This window comes from Ambystoma mexicanum, chromosome 7q (genome assembly GCF_040938575.1).
Source record: "Ambystoma mexicanum isolate Mex_15411 chromosome 7q, UKY_AmexF1_1, whole genome shotgun sequence".
Taxonomy (NCBI): Eukaryota; Metazoa; Chordata; class Amphibia; order Caudata; family Ambystomatidae; genus Ambystoma; species Ambystoma mexicanum.
Genome location: NC_090941.1, coordinates 80195526 through 80210574, shown reverse-complemented (window position 1 = coordinate 80210574; position 15049 = coordinate 80195526).

Sequence of the window (15049 nt, the reverse complement as noted above, 5' to 3'; positions counted from 1 at the left end):
CACGAATCATCATGCAGCCGGTGGAAGCGATCGATGGAAGACCCCTCAGTTCGGGGCCCATAAGCCTGCAGACCAAAGAGAACCAGCTTTCAATTAACCACCACCAAGAGCAGATTCGATTCAACATTATTAAGTCAGCTCATTACCCCATGGTACTGGGCATGCCCTGGTTACAGAAACACCATCCGTTTATCAATTGGACAGCACGATCACTATTCCTCGGCTCAGAGTTTTGTATGTCTCACTGTCTAATCCTGGATCCCTCCTTGACCCCTTGCAAAGAACCACCAATAGACCATCAAGCACCTCCCACGGTTTCCAATATCGTGCAGGTTCCTAAGGCCTATCAGGGATTTGTTGATGTGTTCTCAACTGCCATAGTCCAGGCCTTACCCCCTCGCAGGCCTGAAGATTGCGCCATAGACACGGATCCCTCAGCAGTGATTCCCTTTGGCAGGATGTTCATCCTTTCCGAACCTGAGAAAAAGGCCCTCCGAGAATACTTGGATACCAACCTTGAGAATGGCACCATAAGACCTTCAAAATCTCCAGCCGGAGCTTCATTGTTCTTTGTTCCTAAGAAGGACACTAAGGAACTCAGACCCTGCCTCGATTATAGTGGATTAAATCAATGCACCCTCAAGGACCGGTACCCTTTACCCTTAATCTCGGATATCCTGGAAGCGGTCAGAGGTGCTGTGATTTTCACGAAACTGCACCTCCGGGGTGCCTATCATTTGATTTGTATCCAGGAAGGAGACGAATAGAAAACAGCATTCAGAACACCCTTTGGTCACTTTGAATATCTGGTCATGCCCTTTGGATTAGCTAATGCCCCAGCAGTCTTTCAACGTTTTATGGACAGGGTGCTCTCTGACCTGCTATTCCTCTTCGTCATCGTCTACCTGGACGACATTTTGATCTACTCCAAAGACGTTCTAAAGCATGAAGAGCTTGTAAAGGCAGTACTACAATGACTCTGTGAACATAAACTCTTGGCCAAACCTGAGAAATGTCTGTTTCACGTTGCTTCTGTTCATTACCTAGGATTTATCCTTACTCCAGAGGGAATTGGCATGGACCCTTCAAAGGTAAAGGCTATATTATCCTGGCCTGCTCCCACGTCTGTGAAACAAGTTCGATCCTTCCTGGGGCTTGCCAATTTCTACCAGAAGTTTATACCCACCTTCTCTGAGATTGTTCAACCGATTGTTGCTCTCCTGAAGAAAGACACCCCCTTTGTCTGGTCTATTCTGCAAGATAAGGCATTCCAACTCTTGAAGACAAGATTTACTCAACCCCCATTCTGGCCCAACCCGACATTGATCGACCATTCCTTGTGGAAACGGATGCCTCTAACTACGCCATTGGAGCGGTGTTGAAGCAAGAATTTGAGGATAAACTAGAACACCCCATTGCTTACCTTTCACGAACCCTGACTCCCAGTGAGACACACTACTCCGTCCTGGAAAAATAACTTTTAGCCATCCTCCAAGCCTTCACTGAGTTGCGACATCTACTCCTGGGAGCTAGATATCCAGTCCAGCTCCGCACGGACTACCGAAATCTTCAAATTTTACAGTCATTAAAGTGTCGGAACAGTCATCAGGCTGGTTGGGCCTTTTTCTTTGCCCAGTGCCAGTTACACATCACTCATGTTCCTGGATCACAAAACTTGATTGCTGATGCCTTATCTCGACGGCCTGACTATGAAACTACTGAAGATAAGGCCTATCCTAAGATGTTTCCCCACACGATTTTTGTAGCTCAAGCAGTCAATCTCCTGGAAGAAATCAGAGTACAAACCCAATCCTCTGAACTCTGGAAGAATATTTCAAGAAAGAATCAATGGAACCTGAGAGTCAAGGAAGGATATTTGTTCAAGGACAAGGCTCTGCTCATTCTTACACAAAAATTACAACAAAGAATAATAAACCTCTGTCACGATACCATTCACTTCGGACATCGTGGCATCACCAACACTCTCCACCTCATACTAAGACAATTTTGGTGGCCTAAAATGAAGACTGACGTCCAACTATACGTCCGAGCCTGTGCAATCTGTAGTCAGAATAAACATGACAACAAGAGACCAGCGGGTCTTCTGCTACAACCTGCACTGCCAACAAGGCCATGGGAATGTATTGCTACAGACTTCATTGTGGAATTACCGCCTTCCAGAGGGTACACCACCATCAGGGTCACCATTGACTTGTTCACTCATATGGCTCATTTCACACCCCTCAGTAAGCTACCATCCTCATCTGAACTGGCTCGAATCTTCCTGGAGCACATATTCCGCCTTCATGGACTTCCTTCCAAGATAATTTCTGATCGAGGACCTCAATACGTCTCACAATTCTGGAAACACCTCTGTAAAATATTAGGAATCCAATGCACTCTTTCATCAGGTTATCACCCTCAAACCAACGGGGCCACAGAATGTGCTAATCAGACTCTGGAACAATATCTTCGATGTTTTGCCACTAAGGTTCAGGATGACTGGTCGCTCCTGATACCCGTGGCTAAATTCGCCTATAACAATTCCGATCATTCAGCAGTTAAAACCAGTCCCTTTTATTGCAGCCAAGGATTCCATCCATCAGTTCTGCCCTCTGTTCTTCCACAACCCACACCGGTACCTACTGTCGTCTCCTGGATTGAAACACTCATCAACATACATCAGGAGAGCAAATAGCACTTAGAGAAGGCCAGAACACAGACCAAGAGATGTGCAGATTCCAAAAGAAGACCTGGGTCTTCTTATTCAGTTGGAGATCAAGTCTGGTTGTCCTCGAAATTAGTACCCTAACATCTACAGCCAAACAAATTGGCCCCCCGGGAATCATGGTCCATTTTCCATCAAGGAAATTATAAAACCAGTCTCACACCGGCTCAAGCTACTAGAATCCTAGAAAAAGATTCACCCAGTTTTTCACACCTCCTTATTAAAACCTTACATGCAATCCTCCGGGAAATCCTGCAGACCCACTCTTGTGGTGGTGGACAATCAACTGGAATATGATGTGTCCCGGATATGCGACTCCAGGTATAAACGGGGTCAGCTTCAATACCTGGTTGAATGTAAAGGATATCCCCCCAGTGAAAGAACTTGTAAACCACTTTCTAATCTGAATACCCCTCGACTGCTCAGAAGATACCACCTCATACACCCAGGCAAACCTGGAGGAACAGGTTTTCGGAGGAGGCATGCTGTCATGACCCACAGGACGCACCCCTTTTGGTCTTCCTGGTCCTTATCGCAACGGGCCTTGCATTCCCTGACACTCCCAACATGGCCGTCCAGCGTGACACGCCTTCTGCGGTCTATACGTTGGACGTAACGTATTCTACTAATAGACCGCACCCCCGCGGCTCTGCACGTCTGAATGCTATTGCCAAGTAGCAATCAGACGTGTACTCCGTAGTTCGCTGTATTGCTTTCCTGGTTCCTAGCTTTTCTACTTCCATTCCTTGCCCCTTTCCCTTTCCTCTTGCTTCCTGGACTCGTGCGCCATCAGCACGTCTTCTTCGTTTCCCGGATTCCCGGATTGCTGCATCCCGGAATCTTAAACGCACGCTGGAGTCGGAAGAGACTCGCTCAGCCTTGTTCAAGTCCAGGTCTGTCCGCAAGAAGACACCTCCCACGGAGTCCAGCAAGGATCGGTCTTAGGTGAGAAGGGGGGAACTCCGTGACAGTATGAGGTTGCTGGAAACTACCTAGCGCTTGTGTATTTAACTTAGTTTGCAGTACCTATAACTCCCAGTATGGCCTTCGGGCTAGGTCTATGAAGCTTAATTATAACAAGATCCAGTGACTTTTAGAGTGTCTCCTGCTCTGGAGACAATCAGATAATAAACTAAGTTGTGACTGAGTCTGAATCCTAGAATTACATTAAGTTATGTTATGTTTTGTTATGTTAAAAAGAGCTTATAAAGAGCAGCAGTTACTCGAGTGGGTCCTGGCGCTAAGAAAGGGCCACAGAAAAGGAAAAGGGCCCAACAACTGACAAGAAGAGAAAAACTAAACCAAGACAGGAAAAACATCAAAATCAGTGATTAAGCAAGAACGTTTTCAATGCTTTTCAAAAACATAAATGATCCTCAATAATCCGAAGGGATAAATGGAGAGAATTCCACAAAACAGGAGCAGCTACTGAGAAAGCTCTACCACCAACCGTGGATTTACAAAAGCGGGGGACATGACGAAAAAATTATTTGCAGAACAGAGATTCTGATGGGGACAGTATCTCCTAATCTTCCGACAGAGAAAGGCGGCTCCAAAACTATGAAAGGCCCGGTGCAAAATGCAAAGGATTTTAAATTTATTCCGACTTGCAATTGGAAGCCAATTCAGCTTCTCAAGCACAGTAGAGGTCCGGGTGAATTTAGGCAGTCGCATGGCTAACTGGGATGCCGTATTTTTGCACAACCTGCAAACGATGAAGAAGGGGTTTGGGTTGAGCAAGTAGGGTGGCGTTACAATAGTCTAGGTTCCCCATAAACGAGGTAGAAACCACCAAATTGCATAGCTCGGCCGGCACAAAAGGGATAATCTTGCTGAGTATTTTAAGTTTGAAGTAGGCAACACTACATCTCACCTTAATCTGGGGTGCTGCCGAAAGTGATGTAGCAATTTTAATGCACAACATTTTTACAGTGGTAACTGGGGTGGGAACCGGGCCCAATGGAGGAGGCCAGAAAGCAGCCGACCAAAGAGAACATGTCAAATAGTCAGCACCCAGCACCATAACTTCCGTCTTGTCAGCATTGGGTTTAAGACAATTCCTCCGTATCCAATCTCTGATGTCAGAGAGACAATTTTGCAAACAGGTGGCTGCAACCGCCTGATCATGGTCGATACGCAAAACTAATTGCGTATTGTCTGCATAGGAAATAAATCTGCAACCATGTGCATGAATAAGTTTGGCCAAAGGAATCAGATAAATATTAAACAACAATGGCGAAATTGCAGAGCCTTGAGGGACTCCACAACTAAGAGGAACAGGAGTAGAGGAAGCGGTGGGGATGTACAGGGATTGGGTTATATCAGACAAAAAGGACTGAAACCAGTCTAGGACCAACCCTCACATTCCAATCTCCCTAAAGCGTTGGCACTGGATAGCGTGATTAATAGTGTCAAACATTGTGGAAAGGTCTAATAAATTAATGACGCTGACTACGCCTTGATCAACTATCAGGGTTAGGTCATTGATAACCACAACCAGGATAGATTCCGAATACATCAGGGGATGAAAACCTGACTGAAATGGGTCAAAAATAGACTGAGGGCCTCATTATGACCCTGGCGGTAGGGGGTTAACAGTGCCGGTAGAGCTGCCGGTGACGTTAACCCCCTACCGCCTCATTCCAAGGTCTGCTCGCATGTCCCGCAAGGACACCTGGTAAAGCCAGGCGTCCTTAGCGGGTCTCGCGAGCAGACCTGGATGCTAACAACAGACCCGTCATTACGGGCCAGTTGTTAGCATCCTCCCCATTCCCATTGAGCCCTATGGGGGCTCAAATGGGAATGGGGATGTACCTGGTCCGGGTTCCCTAATGGGGAAATACTGGACCCTCCAAGGTCGGCATGGCCTGGTATTTCCCCATTCAGGGAACCCGGATCTGAGTTTGGGGGAATCCATGCCCTTATTAAGGGCATGGCTACCTCCAAACTTGTAATGAGGCCCAGTGACTCTAAATACTTTCTTAATCCAGGCATCACAATGGATTCAAGAATCTTCATCAGAAACCTCAACAATGAAATCAAATGAAAATGTGCCGTAATGGCAGGGTTCAAGGAATTATTTTTAAGCAGAGGCAAAATCACAGCATGTTTTCAAAAAGCAGGAATAGTATCAGTCTGCAAGGACTAGTTGACAAAGTCACTAATAAGCCAAGCCAACTCGGGTTAATACATTTGAAGACCTGAAGTGAATAGGGTCCAGTAGGGAGGCAGATATAAGCTAATTAACAACCTGAAGAACTTGCTCCTCCCCAGCAGGAGAAAAAGAGACAAAAGGGTTTTCAAGAGGAGGAAGAGGGGGTAACTCCACTACGAGTGAAGCAGCTTGGGCTGCACTAGCATCTGATATCTCCAGACAGATTGTTAGAATCTTTTGGAGAAAAAAATCAGAAATAAAATCACAAAGAGCTTGGGACCCAGACACTTTGGTTACATTTGAAACGGGTTGAGACAACACCCGCACCACATCAATCGCCTTAGAATGATTATGTGCTGCACAAATGCGAGTAGGAAAATAAGCCATTTTGATCTTCTTAATGGCCTGTTGGTAGACAAGTTGCTATGCTTTTAAGGAAAGTTTATTAGTCTTGGAGTAGCCCAGGTGCCACTGGTGCCCAGCATGTTCATAAAGAAGTTCAAGGGAGTGCAAATGCTCAATAAACCAGAAGTTGACAAACCTTTGGGGCTTCTTGAGCTGGTTTACTGGGGCTAATTCCTTGGCTGCTGAACTGCAAGCTGAATACAATATTGTTGGGGGGCCTGAAGAGGACTTAGCATTAAGAAAGTAAAAATGGGCCCTAATAGTTACATCTGGGGAGGCATGATCCACATAACTTTAAGGTGGAAAAAAGACCAGAACAGAGCAAGTGCATGTTTCCAATGTGCTGTTCAACGTCAGCGTAATAAGTGTAAAAAGAAGTCATCAAAGTTGTACAAAAATGTGTACACTTTTTTTATGTGTCTACATTGGTTTCTTATAGCGTGCTTCATGGCAGACTGCAGCATCTATGTGCGGGACAGGGACTGGGTATCAAACCTGTGCTGCTCAATGTCGTCTTCTTTACAGGAGAAGCTCATTGCCCCTCAGCTATCCTTGCAGGCAGAGTGGGGGACGTCAAGGAAAATATGTCTCCTCCACCTCATTCTTTCTCCACCTTTAGGTATCATGGGTAATTTTACATGAAGTGTAAATTGCATTCAAGGAACCACCAGTGTTAGCACTTTTGCGTTGTTGAACCCACTGCATGCAATTTTAAACTTTTACAAAACAGACTTAAAAAGTGAAGACTAAAACCAGGCTGAGGGGTCAATTTGGAACTCATGATCAAAAGAGTGTAGAAATATGACATTTTCCCCTCCAGTTTCCAGCACCACCATTCTGCAGTCAGTCGAAGTATTGGAGGGGAGATGTAATGCTTTCCAGCAACAAAAGCAGCTAAAATCTCACATAGTGGGGTAAACATGCTCCAGTGGTATTGCAAGCAGTTCTTAAAAGACTGCCACTTTTCTAATTAAGAAAGGTTTCTTAAACTTTCAAAAACTAGAAAAGCGGTGCTGCAATCTGTGGGATGTATTGACACACTCCACTATGCTATGCGCCATCACTCTGATGCTATGGTGCAAGGAACTGCAACAATGGTGGCAAAACCCTGGTGTGCGCCGAAAACCTACAAAAAACACGTTCTGAAGCATACAAAAAGATGGATGCACAACCAGGCACCCATGGGGCATGTGTGGTGGAATAGAGCACACCCTGCAGAAAATGTGCCAGTGGACTCCATGACCAGCCAACAGAGGGCAGAGTGAGAAGCAGCACTTTGAAAGTGAAACCCCAAAATGTGCCTATAAGCAACATTTCCTTTGTTGCTAAAAACTCCTAAATGCCTATAACACAACACTTCTCAACATTCAAAATCTTGCTTGGCACTCAAATTAATGTAATCTTATGAAGCATTGCGAACATACAAAATCCTAACAGGGTAATTCATAGAATTTCGCAGAAAAGTGTCGCAAGCGGCTGGCGCAGAGTGTCCGCGTGCGATTGTCTGCGCCAGGCACGTGCGCTAAAACCGATTTCCGCGCACAGCGTATTCATGGATTTCAGGCTCCCAAACCAGCCGTGGCGCAGAGTATCGCAGCGACCCTGCAGCAGCGCCAGTAACGCCCCCAAGAACGCCCTCGCGCAAGGAAAAGCCATCAAAATCGCTAAATCATCGCAAAGGGCTGCGCTAACCATGGACCAGTTTACAGGGCTGCCAAACAAGGAACGCAAAGCGGGTAACGTGCATATCAGGGGTACGCGTGAAGTTATACACGCGATTAGCCAGGGTGCCAGGGTACGTGTATTTCAGGGGTGCGCGGGAAGTTCAACACGCGATAGTCCAGGGAACGTGTATTACAGGGATACGCGGGAAGTTCAACACGCGATAGTCCAGGGAACGTGTATTACAGGGGTACGCGGGAAGTTCAACACGCGATAGTCCAGGGAACGTGAATTACAGGGGTACGCTGGAAGTTCAACACGCGATTGTCCAGGGAACGTGTATTACAGGGGTACGCGGGAAGTTCAACACGCGATTGTCCAGGGAACGTGTATTACAGGGGTACGCGGGAAGTCTTACATGCGATTAGCCAGGGCACGTGTAATACAGGGGTACGCGGGAATTATCACACGCGATTTGGCAGGGTACGTGAATTACAGGGGTGCGTGGGAATTATCACATGCCAATTTGCTGGGTACGTGTATTACAGGGGTGCGTGGGAATTATCACACGCGATTAGGCTGGGTGGGTCCTCACAGGTGTTCCCTGTACACCCTCCACGGCCCCTGCAGGCAGCCCACAAAACAGGGGACTACCCTGCACACCTGCTCATGTCCCCCTGCACCCCCACCCCCCAGCCACCAGGGGCACCCACCACCAGGCCCCCACCCATGTCTCCTACCACCCCCACCCCCCAGCAGTGCAGGGGCAGCCTCCACCAGGCCCCCACTCATGCCTGACTCATGTCTCCCACCACCCCCACCCCCCAGCACTGTGGGGCACCTGCCAGCAGGCCCCAACCCATGTCACCCACCACCCCCACCCCCCAGCAGTGCAGGGGCATCCTCCACCAGGCCCACACTCATGTCCCCTATCACCCCCACCCCCCCCGCCACCAGGGGCACCCTCCACCAGGCCCCCACTCATGTCTCCCAGCGTGCTACGTGTATTTCAGGGGTGCGCGGGAAGTCCCACTCGCGAATAGCCTGGGCGCGTGTATTTCAGGGGTGCGTGGGAATTCTCACACGCGATTTGGCTTGGTACGTGTATTACAGGGGTGCGTGGGAAGTTACACACGCGATTAGGCTGGGTGGGTCCTCACAGGTGTTCCCTGTACACCCTCCACGGCCCCTGCAGGCAGCCCACAAAACAGGGGACTACCCTGCACACCTGCTCATGTCACCCACCAGCCCCACCCCCCACCATCCGGGGGCACCCTCCACCAGGCCCCCACCCATGTCTCCCACCACCCCCACCCCCCCAGTCACCAGGGGCAGCCTCCACCAGGCCCCCACTCATGTCTCCCACCACCCCCACCCCCCCAGTCACCAGGGGCAGCCTCCACCAGGCCCGCACCCATGTCTCCCACCACCCCACCCCCCAGCAGTGCAGGGGCAGCCTCCACCAGGCCCCCACCCATGTCTCCCACCACCCCCACCCCCCAGCAGTGCAGGGGCAGCCCCCACCAGGCCCCCACTCATGTCCCCTATCACCCCCACCCCCCCAGTCACCAGGGGCAGCCCCCACCAGGCCCCCACTCATGTCCCCTATCACCCCCACCCCCCCAGTCACCAGGGGCAGCCCCCACCAGGCCCCCACTCATGTCCCCTATCACCCCCACCCCCCCAGTCACCAGGGGCAGCCCCCACCAGGCCCCCACTCATTTCTCCCACCACCCCCACCCCCCAGCCACCAGGGGCACCCACCACCAGGCCCGCACCCATGTCTCCCACCACCCCACCCCCCAGCAGTGCAGGGGCAGCCTCCACCAGGCCCCCACCCATGTCTCCCACCACCCCCACCCCCCAGCAGTGCAGGGGCACCCACCACCAGGCCCCCACTCATGTCCCCTATCACCCCCACCCCCCAGCAGTGCAGGGGCAGCCTCCACCAGGCCCCCACTCATGTCCCCTATCACCCCCACCCCCCAGTCACCAGGGGCAGCCCCCACCAGGCCCCCACTCATTTCTCCCACCACCCCCACCCCCCAGCCACCAGGGGCACCCACCACCAGGCCCGCACCCATGTCTCCCACCACCCCACCCCCCAGCAGTGCAGGGGCACCCACCACCAGGCCCGCACCCATGTCTCCCACCACCCCACCCCCCAGCAATGCAGGGGCAGCCTCCACCAGGCCCGCACCCATGTCTCCCACCACCCCACCCCCCAGCAGTGCAGGGGCACCCACCACCAGGCCCGCACCCATGTCTCCCACCACCCCATCCCCCAGCAGTGCAGGGGCAGCCTCCACCAGGCCCCCACCCATGTCTCCCACCACCCCCACCCCCCAGCAGTGCAGGGGCACCCACCACCATACACCCCACCAACCTGGATGACTCCGTGCCATCTTCCCTCGTTGGGCCCTGTGGGGTCCCAGCTGCCTCTTCTGCTGCTGAGGAGTCCAACTCCGACCTCCGCCTCTTGGACCTCCCCTTGCCAGCTGCGGCCTGGGACGCGGCACCAGACTCCTCACTCCCCGACGAGATCACAGGGAGGGGATCTGGCCCTTGCGTCTCCGGCTGGTGGTGCGACCCCTGCCGCTGTGCTCCACAGCACCTGCTCCGTCCTTTTCATCAGTTGACGGTGCAGACAGGGAGAAAGAAAACACAGGCATCAGGGCACTGTAAAATGGACTCATACACACATGACAGTTATACATGAGTGGCATAGGTAAACCTCAGACATGGCATCACAATCCCCAACACACATGTAATTTCAACTTGCACACATGAGCCATACCACAGCCATGATGCAACAGCCAGCACCATCCATTCACATACAACAGCATGTGCAGCCAAAGGTCATCCACACATCACATGCAACATAGGGAGTACACTACACATGCACACACAACACCAAACCTGCATGCATGTGTACACCTCCGCCAACTGTCGCAGTGTCTCCATCGACATCCATATCACACCTGACAATCATTCCTCCACATCCTGTGCCATGCAAGCCCACACACACAAGCACCATCCATGTGTCACACATGAGACCCCTCGCATGTGTCACCCTCACAGCCCTGTACACCCCCCCTACTTGGCCACATAAAAATACATGTTCAACCTGCACACTCCTGGCACACCACCACACGCACAACTTACTATCAGTATGCATGTACACTTACCGCTCGACTCCAGACGGGTCTGCTTCTCAAGGACATGGATGTGGAGCGCAGGGGATATGCGTTCCAGGACCCTCATCTGATCTTCCGACAAGTGGCCCCGCCCGCCCCTTAGCAACTGCTGCCATCATGAGGCGCCGGGCCTTGTTGAGGGTGCTGGACCTGAAGTCCTCCCAGCGCTTCCTGACACATTAGTAGTCGCGGACTGCCACCTCCTCCGCGTTGATGGCAGTCACGACGTCCATCGGCGCGCAACCTTCCGAAGAGGGCATCATACTGCCCCACGACATGCTCCACCAGGACAACAACTTCCCTGGCACTGAAGCTGGTGCCCCTCTGCCTCCTTGGCCGGGGGTTGCCACTGGTGCCAGATGTCGTAGTGCCCGACATGGCAACCCCAGAGGCAGGAGTGGGTGGGCAACTGGGTCCTGGTGCTGGCCTGTGGGGTGACAGTCGGGAGCCTTTGGTTCCAGCAGGGGTGGTCACAGCAACAGCACCCCTGGCTGATGTGCAGGCAGCAAATGGCAGGGCACGTGGCCAGCAGGCAGTCAGGCAGCAGCAGATGGCAGGTGGGAGCGTGCTCAGGGCTCTGGGGGGACGTAGAGCCACATGGGTGCAGTCGATGGCACCTAGCACTTTGGGGAATCGTGCCACACCGTAAAAATCCTGGCCCGCAGCATGCCTTTCTGCAGGTGTTCTGGGCAGGTATATGTGCCTGCGGACTGATGGGCGTGCAGTGATGATGTCCAAGACCTGGTGTAGGCAGCGTGACTGGGTGGCCTGTGACACCCCACCCACTATGGCACTTGTCCGCTGAAATGATCCAGTGGCTAAGAAGTGCAGTACATTGAGGACCTTCTCCAGGGGGCTGAGTGCTTGGGAGCACAGGGTGGGTGATGTGAGGTCATCCTCCCACTCACTCACCAGGTCCAGTATAATGTGTGGTGGAAACCTGTACCTTCCATACACCTGGTCATCAGGCATCCCGAACAGGCTGGTTCTGGGTGTGAATATTCTGGCCCTGACTCTCCTCCTCCTCCTCCTTTGGTAGGCCACTGCCACTGCTGCTAGGAACGGTATGTTCATCCTGGCATCTGGCTTGTCATTTGATAAGTGCGCAAATTAATGCTTTGCGCGTGACCCGCACACCCCTGGAATCTCGTTCCCAGTCCAATAGCGTGTGGAAATTCACACGCACCACGGGATACAGGTGCGCTGACGTACTTGCGTGTGTAAGTGCCCGCGCACCCCTGAAATACACGTACATAGGCCAATCGCGTGTAAGCGCACTTTTGTCCAATTACACGCGATGACACTCGGACGTGCAGTATTTTCACGTGTGCTCCGTCATCACGTGCTGAGTGGGGAACACCCGTGCGGGTCACGTCACAGACGCGCTTACGCGCTGAGGGACTCTGGTCCAATAGAATCGCGTATGCGTGCTGACGCGCTTACGCGCTAAGGGCCTTTCCTCGGATTTCACGCTGACGTGCAGGATTTTCACGTGCCAAATCACTCCGTATCAAGCTGGCCACCCGAAAACACACGGAAGACCACGCTCCTGCCCAGAAGGCCGAGTTACTGCCCCCCAGTGCCCCGAGCAGCCTCCCACGTGCCATCTGCTGCTGCCTGCCTGCCTGCCTGCCTGCCTGCTGCCACCGTGCCCTGCCATTTGGTGCCTGCACATCAGCCATCTGCAGGGGTCCAGTTGCTGTGTCCACCCCTGCTGGAACTGAAGACTCCCAACTGGGATTACATCGCTCCACAGCCCAGCCCCAGGACCCAGTTGCCCACCCACACCTGCCTCTGGGGTTGCCATGTCGGGCACTTCCACATCTGGCACCAGTGGCAACCCCAGGCCAGAGGGGCAGAGGGGCACCAGCTTCACTGCCACCGAAGTTGGTGTCCTGGTGGAGCATGTCCTGGGGCAGTATGATGCCCTCTTTGGATCGTCCCGCGCCAGCAAGGAAGGACGGGAGAGGATCTGGGCCGACTGTGTGGTTGCCATCAACGCGGAGGGGGTGGCAACCCACAACGTCCAGAAGATCAAGAAGCGCTGGGAGGACTTGAGGTCCAGGACCCTTGTGAAGGCCCGGCGCCTCGTGGAGGGGGGCCGGGGCCACATGAGTTCCATCCAGAAGAGGGTCCTGGAACGCGTACGCCCAGCGCTCCACGCCCAGATCCTTGAGAGGGAGGCCCGTCTGGAGTTGAGCGGTAAGTGTCCAAGCATTACTGTGTGAGACAGGGCATGTTGTGGTGTGCTGGTTCTATGATACTTGCCTGTATGTGTGCCATAGGCCATGTATGCATGTATGTGTGCAGGGACATCATGGTAATGCATGTGCGACCAGTGATGTGTGACCCACGTGGTTGTTGCATGTGTCCAAATGCGGCATGGGGAGCCCTATGCAGATTTTGAACATGAGAGCATGCCAGTCTCTGTACCTGGACATGGGTGGGGGTGAGGGATGGGTGCTGATGCCAGGTACATATATGGTAGCCATGTCTGTGTGCCTGACCTGCGTGTCTGTGACTTGTGCATGCCATGGATGCATGACACATGTGTGTGACAATGCACAGATTCAGTGAAGCAGCCAACTTACCCTTGTTTTGGCTGTGTTTGGTGTGTTTGGGGCCAGATGGATGTGACTGAGGTGAAGTGTGTGCATGTGATATGCATGAGCCATGATGCATGTGAGTTGCATATCATTGAATGTTTCAAGAGTCCATTGGACATGCATGGAAATATCCATGGCATGCAGCATGCCTGTTACTGTGTGTGTTTTGCCTGGACTGACCCATGTGTTGTGGAGGGACATGATGGAAGTGTACTTTGACACTGGTGCTCATCTGCTATTGCTTCCTGTCTAGGGGACCATTGTGCAGTACCCTGATGCTTGTGTTCTTTGTCTCCCTCTACGCAGCGGCTAGTGAAGAAGAGGGCGGAGACGGCGCTGTGGAGCAAGGCGGCGGGGATGCACCCACGGCTGCAGCGGAAGGGGTGGGTGAGCCCCCACAGGGGCCTGCTACGGCGGGAGATGGTGAGGAGCCATCCAGGTTGGTGGTTTGCACAGAGGAGGAGGAGGCCGCCACTGGGGCACACATGGGGCCTGGTGGGGGCATCCCTGCTGGTGCAAGTGGTGCAGTCCAGGGCCAGGGGCAGGAGGCAACACAGGTCACCGTGGAGGGGCCTGTGCATGTCGCTGTCCCTGACCCTGTGAGTGCACCACCATGCACCAGCAGGGATGCCCCGTCCCAGGCCCGTCCGCAGGTAGTGGGGATGTCCATGTCACCTGACTCCCCTCCACCTGCGGACGTGGGAACCCCTGGCCGTGTGGAGAAGGTCCTGATTGGGGTCGCGATGCGCACGGCTGTGATTCGTGATGCCGTGCGTGCTTCCCGGGAGGAGCACGCACGTCATCACGAAGTGCACCGTGCCGACGTGGCCCAATTGGGATCGGCCATGTTCGGGGGTTTCCTGCATGTGTTGGCCAATGTGGCGGCCCTCTCCTCCTCTGTGCAGGCTATCCACCAGTCGTTCTCCTTGCCGTCTTCCGGGCCAGATGCCACCAGGGCCCCCTGTGGACCTGCCCCGACCAATGCAGCCAGCTCGGTGGGGATCCCATCCCTGCCACAGTTGGGAGTCGGAGGTCCAGCAGGGGTGGACAACACTGCAACTGGACCCCAGCAGATGGAAGATGTGACAGCATCATCAGGCAGGGCACGTGCACGACGGCGTCGATGGTTTCCATCAGCCTGGATGCCGTCGTGCTGGCAGAGGCAGTGGCGTCGGAGGCAGCAGCGGGCTCGACGTGGGAGGCATAATGGCTCGGGGCCATCAAGATCAGAGGGGCAGCCATCGGCCGGAGGGCAGGGCAACCCTGGGATGGTGGTGTCTTCCGTGTGGGAGGAGTT